The sequence below is a fragment of the Puma concolor genome, chromosome A1 (assembly GCF_028749965.1).
Source record: "Puma concolor isolate L17-30 chromosome A1, mPumCon1.1.hap2, whole genome shotgun sequence".
Taxonomy (NCBI): Eukaryota; Metazoa; Chordata; class Mammalia; order Carnivora; family Felidae; genus Puma; species Puma concolor.
In genome coordinates this window covers 40,649,459-40,660,733 of record NC_141667.1, presented here as the reverse complement: position 1 = coordinate 40,660,733, position 11,275 = coordinate 40,649,459, and the positions used below count along the sequence as shown (strand labels likewise).

Below are 11,275 nucleotides of genomic sequence, written 5' to 3'. Positions count from 1 at the left end.
CAGTGTTATTTCCATTGGCTTCCATGTACTTTTTAATTTCCTCTTTAACTCCTTGGGTAGCCCATTCATTATTTAGTAGGATGTTCTTTAGTTTCCAAGTATTTGTTGTCTTTCCAAATTTTTTCTTGTGGTTGATTTTGAGTTTCATAGCATTGTGGTCTGAAAATATGCATGGTATGATCTCGATCTTTCTGTACTTGAGGGCTGATTCATCTCCCAGTATGTGATCTATTCTGGAGAATGTTCCATGTGCACTTGAGAAGAATGTGTATTCTGCTTTAGGATGAAATATTCTAATATATCTGTTAAGTCCCTGGTCCAGTGTGTCATTCAAAGCCATTGTTACCTTGTTGATTTTCTGTTTAGATGATCTGTCCATTGTTATAAGTGGGGTATTGAAGTCCCCTACTATTATGGTATTATTATCAATGAGTTTCTTTATGTTTGTGATTAATTTTATATATTTGGATGACACCATGTTGGTCGCATAAATGTTTACAACTTTTAGGTCTTCTTTGTGGATAGATCCCTTATTTATGATATAATGCCCTTTTTCATCTCTGTTACACTCTATATTTTAAAATCTAGATTGTCTGATATAAGTATGGCTACTCTAGCTTTATTTTGTCAACCATTAGCATGATAGATGGTTCTCCATTCCCTTACTCTCAATCTGAAGGTGTCTTTAGGTTGCAAATAGGTCTCTTATAAACAACATATAGATGGATCTTGTTTTCTTATCCATTCTGTTATCATTTGTCTTTTGATTGGAGAGTTTAGTCCATTGACATTTAGAGTAAGTACTGAAAGATATGAATATATTGCCAATGTGTTCCCTGTAGACTTGGAGTTTCTGGTGCTGTTCTCTGGTACTTTCTAGTCTTTGTTGCTTTTGGTCTTTTTTGTTTTGTTTCATCTTTTCTCCCCTCAGAGAGTCCCCTTTAAAATTTCTTGCAAGGCTGGTTTGGTGGTCACAAACTCTGTTAGTTTTTGTTTATCTAGAAAACTTTTTATCTCTTCTTTTATTTTGAATGACAGCCTTGCTGGATAAAGATTTCTTGGCTGAATATGTTTCTAATTCAGCACATTGAATATATCCTTCCACTCCTTTCTGGCCTGCCATGTTTCTGTGGATAGGTCTGCTGTGAACCTGATCAGTCTTCCCATGTAGGTTAAAGAATTTTTTCCATTGCTGCTTTCATGATTCTTTCCTTGTCTTTGTATTTTGTGAATTTGACTATTAAATGCCTTGTTGGTGGTCAGTTTTTGTTGAATCTAATGGGAGTTCATTGTGTTTCCTGGATTTTGATGTCTGCATCTTTCCCCAGGTTAGGAAAGTTTTCCACTATTATTTGCTCACATAAATTTTCTGCCCCTTTTTCACCCTCTTCATCTTCTAGTACCCCTGTGATTCAGATGTTATTCCTTTTAATAAGTCACTGAGTTCTCTAATTCTCATCATGCTCTTTTGCTTTATTTTCCCTCTTTTTTTCTGCTTCATTATTCTTCATAAATTTGTCCTCTATATCTCTGATTTGCTGCTCTGCTTCATCTATCATTGCTGCCATGGGAATCGTTCAAGATTGCATCGTAGTTACAACATTTTAAATTTCATCCTAACTGGATTTAATTCTTTTATCTCTGCAAAATGGGATTCTATGCTTTTTTTCAACCCCAGCTAGTATTTTTATTATTGTGATTATAAATTCTGTTCCAGATATCTTGATTGTATCTGTTTTGATTAAGACCCTGGCTTCATTTCTTCCTGTTGTTTCTTTTCCATTGAATTCCTTCATTTCATCCTTTTGGAGGAATAAAAGAATTAGGGGCGCCTGGGTGGCGCAGTCGGTTAAGCGTCCGACTTCAGCCAGGTCACGATCTCGCGGTCTGTGAGTTCGAGCCCCGCGTCAGGCTCTGGGCTGATGGCTCGGAGCCTGGAGCCTGTTTCTGATTCTGTGTCTCCCTGTCTCTCTGCCCCTCCCCCGTTCATGCTCTGTCTCTCTCTGTCCCAAAAAAATAAATAAACGTTGAAAAAAAAATTTAAAAATTTAAAAAAGAATTAATAAAATAGAATAAATAAACAAAAACTGAAAACACACAAAAAAATCAAATAAAGGATGCTAGATCCTAGGTGTGTTTTGTTCTGGTTGTTGAAAAAAGCTTGATAGAATAGAGGAAAAAAAGGGAATGAAAAGAAAAGAAAAGGAAATAAAAAGGAAAATGTTTGAAAATTTAAAAAATGAATACAATAAAATAAAATGAAATGAAAGTAAAGTGGAATGACAAAATTTACCCAAAAATAGAAAAAATATAGTAGGAAAAACTTAAAGAAAAATCTTTTTTATAATAATGGAAAATAAAAATGAATATTTTTTCTATATTCAAGAATAAGAAAACAAAACGGAATCGATGGAACAGTGAACAGAGTGAAATACAACTGAAATTGCTTCCAGTTTCCCCTAGACATCAAACTATGAACCACATTATAGTCAGTAAACTGAGCAGGCAGAGAGACATGTCATGTTCCCCCTAGAGCACGCTTGGCACACTTGGATGAAGCTTGGTGTAATGGATCCATTCTGCACTAGATGGTGCTGATTAACTTACGGGAGTGGATCATTGTGTCATGTGTACACGTGTATGCACATGTGCAGGAGGGGTGAAAATGGTGTCACGCAGCTACCCAGTCTCTAGTATCAGAAGTCTGTGCTCTCTCCCAGCTGCAACCAAGCATCCCTCCTTTGTCTCCAGCTTCCATCCACTCCCCACTTACACACTGTCTGTGACCATTCCATCAGCCTGCTAGGTGGCACCTCCCTCCAGAATTTTATCTCAGATGGGGCTGTGTTTGCAAACCCCTCACTTATGAGGGACCTGCACTTTGACCCACTGTGATCCCCTGGGGAAGGGCCTCACCAAGCAATGGCTGAGTGCCGGCCTACCCCCAGGAATGTTTGCATGACCATGCTGTTGCAGATGCCCAGAGACTGCAGCTGGTGCCAGGCAGCCCCTGAAAAAGTTGGCAGGATTGTGTAGCAGCAGCATTTCAGAGATTATGGTAAATCATAACACACATCTAGCACCAGACTTCACTGCCCTTTAACGTTTTTGTTCAAACACCAGCAAACATGGCTATTCTCTGGAGTCTGCTGGGACCGTTGCCTGTGGGGAGGCCACACAGCCTCTACCATATGCCCTGTTAGCAAGGGAGCTGCCTATCCTCTGCCCAAGGACCCATTAGACCTTGCTGTCTGCTCCTGGGGATTCGCCCTTCCCACCAGAGCACCACTCAGTATCCAGCTTTGGAGTTTCAGACTCTGTACTCCCCTATTCATAGAGTCTTTTTGTTTGTTTGTTTTTTATTTTTATTTTTTTAATTTTATTTTTTTTAATTTATATCCAAATTAGTTAGCATATAGTACAACAATGATTTCAGGAGTAGATTCCTTAGTGCCCCTTACCCATTTAGCCCATCCCCCCTCCCACACCCCCTGCAGTAACCCTCTGTTTGTTCTGCATCTTTAAGAGTCTCTTCTGTTTTGTCCCCCTCCCTGTTTTTATATTATTTTTGTTTCCCTTCCCTTATGTTCATCTGTTTTGTCTCTTAAAGTCCTCATATGAGTGAAGTCATATGTTATTTGTCTTTCTCTAACTAATTTCACTTAGCATAATACCCTCCAGTTCCATCCACATAGTTGCAAATGGCAAGATTTCATTCTTTTTGATTGCCAAGTAATACTCCATTGTGTGTGTGTGTGTGTGTGTGTGTGTGTGTGTGTATATACACACACACACACACACACCACATCTTCTTTATCCATTCATCCATCGATGGACATTTGGGCCCTTTCCATACTTTGGCTATTGTTGATAGTGCTGTTATAAACATGGGGGTGCATGTGTCCCTTTGAAACAGCACACCTGTATCCTGTGGATAAATGCCTAGCAGTGCTGGGTCATAGGGTAGTTCTATTTTTAGTTTTTTGAGGAACCTCCATACTATTTTCCAGAGTGGCTGCACTAGCTTGCGTTCTCACCAACAATGCAAAAGAGATCCTCTTTCTCTGCATCCTCGCCAACATCTGTTGTTGCCTGAGTTGTTAATGTTAGCCATTCCCTGTTCATAGAGTCTTAATGATATACAAACCCTCTCCTTTCTCCTTTCTTGTTCAGTCTCTTATGAATGTTTCCCCCCTTTCTCTCCAGCTGCTTGCAGGGGACGTGCTTTTCCTGTACTCTCCCCCTTGACTTTGTCCTCTCACCACAAGCAAAAGCAGCTCCCTACCCTCTGTGGCTTCTCTCTGCACCATATACTTGCCAAGTTCTATAGTTCAAGTTATGAAGATTGTTGTGTTAATTCTCAGATCAATTTTGTAGGTGTGCAAGATGGTTTGGTGTTAATGTTGCTTCATTTCAGGGACAAGAGTTGCAAAAAGCTTCCATGCTACTCCACCATCTTGTATTGTATTAGCCCTGAAGTCAACTACAGTCCAAAATAGGTTGACAAATAGCCAAATTGTGGAAAGAGCCTAAATGTCCATCAACTGATGAATGGATAAAGAAATTGTGGTTTATATACACAATGGAGTACTACGTGGCAATGAGAAAGAATGAAATATGGCCCTTTGTAGCAACGTGGATGGAACTGGAGAGTGTGATGCTAAGTGAAATAAGCCATACAGAGAAAGACAGATACCATATGTTTTCACTCTTATGTGGATCCTGAGAAACTTAACAGAAACCCATGGGGGAGGGGAAGGAAAAAAAAGAGGTTAGAGTGGGAGAGAGCCAAAGCATAAGAGACTCTTAAAAACTGAGAACAAACTGAGGGTTGATGGGGGGTGGGAGGGAGAGGAGGGTGGGTGATAGGTATTGAGGAGGGTACCTTTTGGGATGAGCACTGGGTGTTGTATGGAAACCAATTTGACAATAAATTTCATATATTGAAAAAAAACAAAAAAAAATAGGTTGACAAATTGTTTGAAGGTTAGTGTCAGTCACAATGCTGACATCATTCACTTCACTTCATCTCATCACATAAGCATTTTATCATAGTTGCTTCTGGCAAACTTGAGTTTGCTGCTCCCTGGTCCCCTGGTTTTCCCAGGTCTTCTGAGAAGTTATTAGTGAAGTATCCCAGGATGCTGGCCTATTGGTAAGGCTGATAGGTCCTGACAGAGCAGCCAGGAGGGGATGAGATGGAATGCGCTGAGATGGAGGTGATGTAGAGTATAACACCCAATTTATTTGCCTTTCAACTTTGCTTATGACTTATAAGAGATTTCTATTTTTTATAGTCAAATTTATCAATAATTTTTTGTGTTGCTTCTCGGTTTTGAGTTCTAGTTAAAAAGACTTAAATCATAGCCAAAAATTCTTTTTCTACTAAAGCTATAGACAAATTCACCCATGTTTTCTTTTAGAATATACATATTTCCTTCCCCTTCCCTGTCTCCCTTCCTTCCATTAAAACTCTGATCCATCTGAAGTTTATTCTTGTATATGGTATGAGGAATGAGGAATTTCATCATCTCCAGTTGTCCTGATAACATTTACTAAGAAGATCATCTTTGCCCCAAATGATGTGAGATATCACCTTTATCCTACACCAAATTTCTATATGTAGTTGGTCTATGTATTTTTATCACATTGGCTTGTCCATTCATGCTCAGTACCAAATTGCTTTAATTATAAACATTGTACTATGTTTGAATATCTAAAAGGGGTAGACTTCATTCAGAGTTTTGTTTTGCTTTTCTTTTCAGTGTTTGCCTAGCTACTATTTTTTATTTTTTTATTTTTTTTTCATACGAGCTTTGTGAAATTACCTAGATCCTTACATAAACTTACTGAATTTTAACTGGGAAGACATTAAATGTATAAGTTAACTTGAGGAAAACTGACCTCTTCATGATTGTGAGATGTCCTGTCAAAGAACAAAGGGTATCTTCTCATTTGTTCAATTCTATTTTTGTCTTTCATGAATGTTTTATAATTTTCTTCATGGAAATCTTGGACAACTCTTTTTAATTTATTTTGAGAGAGAGAGAGCATGAGCAGGGGAGGAGCACACACACAGAGAGAGAAATAATCCCAAGCTGACAGCACAGAGCCCAATGTGGGCCTCAACCCCACAAACTATGACATCAGGACCTCAGCTGAAATCAGGATGCTTAACTGACTGAGCCACCCAGGTGCCCCTTGGATAATTCTTATTAAATGTATCCCTAAGTACTTTATCTTTTATCTTCTTTATTGCTATTATAAATAGAGTTATCTATTATAACTTATAGCTGGTTATTATTTGTGTATCTAAATTCTATTGATTTTTTTATTGTGGTAAAAAACAAATAACATAAAATTTGCCATCTTAACCATTTTTATGTGTCCAGCTTGGTAGTGTTAAATTATATTCACTTTGTTGTGAAACAAATCTCCAGAACTTTTCATTTTGCAGAATTAAAACTCTATACTCATTAAATAATAATTCCCCACCCTGTGGTGACTGCTACTATAATTTGTCTCTATGGATTAGCCTACTCTGGACACTTTATGGAAGTACAATCATGTAGTATTTGCCCTTTTATGGAAAACTTATTTCACTTAGCATAATGTCTGCAAGGTTCATCCATGCTGTGGCATGTGGAAGACTTTCTTTCCTTTTGAAAGGTGAATAACAGTCCATTGAATGTATACACCATGATTTATGAATTCATATGTGGATGTATATTTGGGTTTCCTCCACCTCATGGAATAGTGTGGCTATAAACATGGATGTACAAACATCTCTTCAGGACCCTTCTTTCAATTCTTCTGGATGGATACCTAGAAGTGAGATTGCTGAATGATATGATAGCTCTATTTTTAATTTTTGAGGAAAATTTTACATTCCCACCAGCAATGCAAATGCATTTTCTCCGTATCCCAACCAACACTTGCTATTGTCTGTGTTTTTTGTTTTGTTTTTAACCATCTGGTATCATAATGGGTTTAAAGTGATATTTCAATGTGGTTTAGATTTTGCATTTTTGATTAGTGATATTGAGCATTTTTTATACATTTCTTGGAACTTTATATATCATCTTTGAATAAATGTCTATTCAAGCCATTTGCTCATTTTTAATCAGGTTATTTGATTTTGTGTCACTGAGTTGTTCATTTTTCTTTTACCTTTCTAGTTGTTTCCCTAGAGTTTTTAAAAGTTTTTTTTTAAAGGTTTATTTTTGAGAGAGAGGGAGCAAGAGAGAGGGTGAGTGGGGGGAAGAGGGAGAGGGAGAGAACCCAAGCAGGATCCGTGCTGACAGCAGCAAGCCTGATATGGGGCTTGAACTCATCAACAGTGAGATCATGACCTAAGCTGAAGTCAGACGCTCAACTGAGCCACCCAGGCACCCCTATTTCTCTAGAGCTTTCAGTGCACTTTTGCTAGCTGAAGTCTACCTTCAACTAAAATTGCACTGTTTCACATACAGGGCAGATAGTTTATAATAGAATATTCATAATGTCTCCCTCCTGTGCCTTATTAACATTGCCGTCATTCATTTCATTCATCTATGTGTCATAACCTCCCAGTGCATTGTTACTATTTATTATAGCTTTAAACAGTTATCTTTTAGATCAAATAAGAAAAGAAAAATATTCCTGGAGGCATCACGATCCTGGACTTTAGCCTGTACTACAAAGCTGTAATCATCAAAACAGTATGGTATTGGCACAAAAACAGACACATAGACCAATGGAGTACTGTAGAAAACCCAGAATTCGAACAATAAATGTATGGCCAACTGATCTTTGACAAAGTAGGTATCTAATGGAAAAAAGGCAGTCTTCTTAGCAAATGATGCTGGGAGAACTGGACAGCAACATGCAGAAGAATGAACCTGGACCACTTTCTTACACCATACACAAAAATAAACTCAAAATGGATGAAAGACCTAAATGTGAGACAGGAAATCATCAAAACCCTAGAGGAGAAAACAGGGAACAACAACAACCTCTTTGACCTCAGCCACAGCAACTTCTTACTTGACATGTCTCTGAAGGCAAGGGAAATAAAAGTAAATATGAACTACTGGGGACCTCTTCAAGATTAAAAAACTTCTGCACAGTGAAGGAAATAGTCAACAAAACTAAAAGCAACTGACAGAATGGGTGAAAATATTCTCAAGTGACATATCGGATATAGGGTTATAGATCCAAAATCTATAAAGAACTTACCAAACTCTCAACAGCCAAAAAAACAAATAATCCAATGAAGAAATGGGCAGAAGACATGAATAGACACTTTTCCAAACAAGATATCTGGCTGGCCAACCGACACATGAAAAAATATTCAACATCACTGATCATCGAGGAAATGAAAACCAAAACCACATTGAGATACCACTTCATACCAGTCAGAGTGGCTAAAATTAACAACTCAGGAAACAACAGCTATTGGCAAGGATGTGGAGAAATGGGTACTCTCTTGCACTATTGGTGGGAATGCAAACTAGTGCAGCCACTCTGGAAAACAGTGTGGAGGTTCCTCAAAAATTAAAAATAGAATTATCCTATGACCCAACAATAGCACTACTAGGACCTTATCCAAAGGATATAGGAGTGCTGATTCATAGGGGCACATGTACCCCAATGTTTATAGCAGTGCTTTCAACAGCAACCAAATTATGGAAAAAAGCCCAATGTCCATCAACTGATGAATGGATAAAGAGGATGTGGTATATATATACAGTGTAATACTACTTGGCAGTGAGGAAGAATGAAATCTTGCCATTTGCAACGATGTGGGTAGGACTGAAAGATATTATTCTAAAGTGAAATAACTCAGAGAAAGACAGATCTCATATGTTTTCACTCATATGTGGAATTTGAGAAATTTAACAGAAGACCATGGGGGAAGGGAAGGGAAAAAATAGTTTCAAGAAGAAAGGGAGGCAAACCATAAGAGACTCTTAAATACAGAGAATAAACTGAGGATTGATGCGGGAGTGGGGGTGGGGGGAGGGAAATGGGTGATGGGTATTGAGGAGAGCACTTGTTGGGATGAGCACTGGATGTTGTATGTAAGCAATGAATCATGGGAATCTACTCCCAAAGCCAAGAGCACACTGTATACACTGTATGTTAGCTAACTTGACAAAAAAATTATATTAAAAAAAAGAAAGAAACATCCAATTTTGTTTTGCTTTAATCCTTCTATGATACTCTTCTGCTTCTCTGATGTTTCTCTGATATTTATATATATGCCAAATGGTCACCACAATAAGTCCAGTTAAATTTCATTACCATACATAGTTACAATATTTTTCTCATGATGAGAACTTTTAAGATCTACTCTCTTAGTAACTTTCAAACATGTAATACAGTTTTATTAACTATAGTCACCATAATGTACATGACATCCCTATGACTTATTTATTTTATAACTGGAAGTTTGTAACTTTTGAAGTTATTCACCCATTTCACCCACTTCTAACCCCTTGCCACTGGAAACCAATTTGTTTTCTGTATCTATGAGCTTGTTTTGTTTGTTGGTTTGTTTGTTAGAAACCACCTATAAGTAAGATCGTACAGTATTTGACTTCTTTAAGTTAGTGTAATGGCCTTGAGGTCTATCCACATTGTGGCAAATGGCAAGATGTCATTTTTTATGTCTGAATAATAATCCATTGTGTATATATAACACAGTTTCTTATCCATTATACATTGATGGACACTTAGGTTGTTTTTGTATCTTGGCTATTGTAAATAATGCTGCAGTGAACATGGAGATACATATATCTTTTCAACTGTTTTTTATTCATTGGATAAATACCCAGAAGTATAATTGCTAGATCATGTGTTAGTAGTACTTTTATTTTTTTGAGGAACTTCCATGCTTGTTCTCCATAGTGCTATACTGAAACACATTCCTACCAACAGTGCACAAAGATTCCCTTTTCTCCACATCTTCGCCAACATTTGTTATTTCTTGTCTTTTTGATAGTAGACATTCTAACAGGTGTGAGATGATAGCTCTTTGTGGTTTTGGTTTTCATTCCCCTGGTAATTAGTGATGTTGAGCATCTGTTCACCTACCTGTTAGCCATCAATATAGCATCTTTGGAAAAAATATCTAACTCAGATTCTCTGCCCATTTTTTTTTTTTTAATTTTTTTTTCAACATTTATTTATTTTTGGGACAGAGAGAGACAGAGCATGAACGGGGGAGGGGCAGAGAGAGAGGGAGACACAGAATCAGAAACAGGCTCCAGGCTCTGAGCCATCAGCCCAGAGCCTGATGCGGGGCTCGAACTCACGGACCGCGAGATCGTGACCTGGCTGAAGTCGGACGCTTAACCGACTGCGCCACCCAGGCGCCCCTCTGCCCATTTTTTTAATTGAAGTATTTTTATTTTATGTACAATGAGTTGGGATTAAGGTAACTTATCCCAACTGCAGTTAAGGTAGGTATCTTGGATTACCCATTCAAGAAAGTTCACTTAATCCAATTTAATGAAGCCTATAGCCTTCATGTATTGACAGAAACACTGGCAGCACATGTTAAGGCCATATTTCTGGATCAAACCATGCTGGTTTGAGCAGACAAGACAAGAAGAAGAATCCTGGCCAAATTTCCTTGGATGGCTACAGCAGAGCTGCTGGTGACCCATCTTGCTTTCTTGGATGCAGTGAAACAAAAGGGGTCTCTGCCCATTTTTTAATTGGAATTTTTCCCTACTGAGTTGTATGCCTTCTTTATATATTTTGGATAGTAGTAGCTCCTTTTCAGACATATGATTTGGAAATATTTCCTCACAGTTAGTAGATTGCGTTTTCATTTTGTTGGTGGTTTCCTTACTGTACAGAACATTTTTAGTTTGATGTAGTTACATTTATTTTTGCTTTTCTTGCATTTGCTTTTGGTGTCAGACTGAAAAGTAATGCCTTTTGGGGCACCTGGTTGCCTCAATTGGTTAACTGTCCAACTCTTGGTTTCTGCTCAGGTCATGATCTCACATTTTGTGGGATCAAGCTCCTCACTGAGCTCCATGCTGACAGCACAGAGCCTGCTTGGGATTCTCTCTCTCCCTCTTTCTCTGCTTCTCTCCTGTTCATGCGTGCTCTCTCAAATTAAAAAAAAAAAAAAGTAATGACTTTTGCCAAGACTGATGTCAAGGAGCTTACTATGTTTTCATCTAGGAGTTTTATGGTTTCAGGTGTTGTGTTCAAGTCTTTAATCCACTTTGAGTTAGTTTTTTATGTGCCAAAAGATGGTGGTCCGGGTTTATTCTTT

At 38.0% G+C, this 11,275-nt stretch overlaps 1 pseudogene; it reads right to left on the bottom strand.

Moving 5' to 3' along the window:
- Positions 1–10,440: 10,440 nt before the first annotated feature.
- On the bottom strand, positions 10,441–10,652 carry LOC112861330 (small ribosomal subunit protein uS14 pseudogene; annotated as a pseudogene).
- Positions 10,653–11,275: the final 623 nt, after the last annotated feature.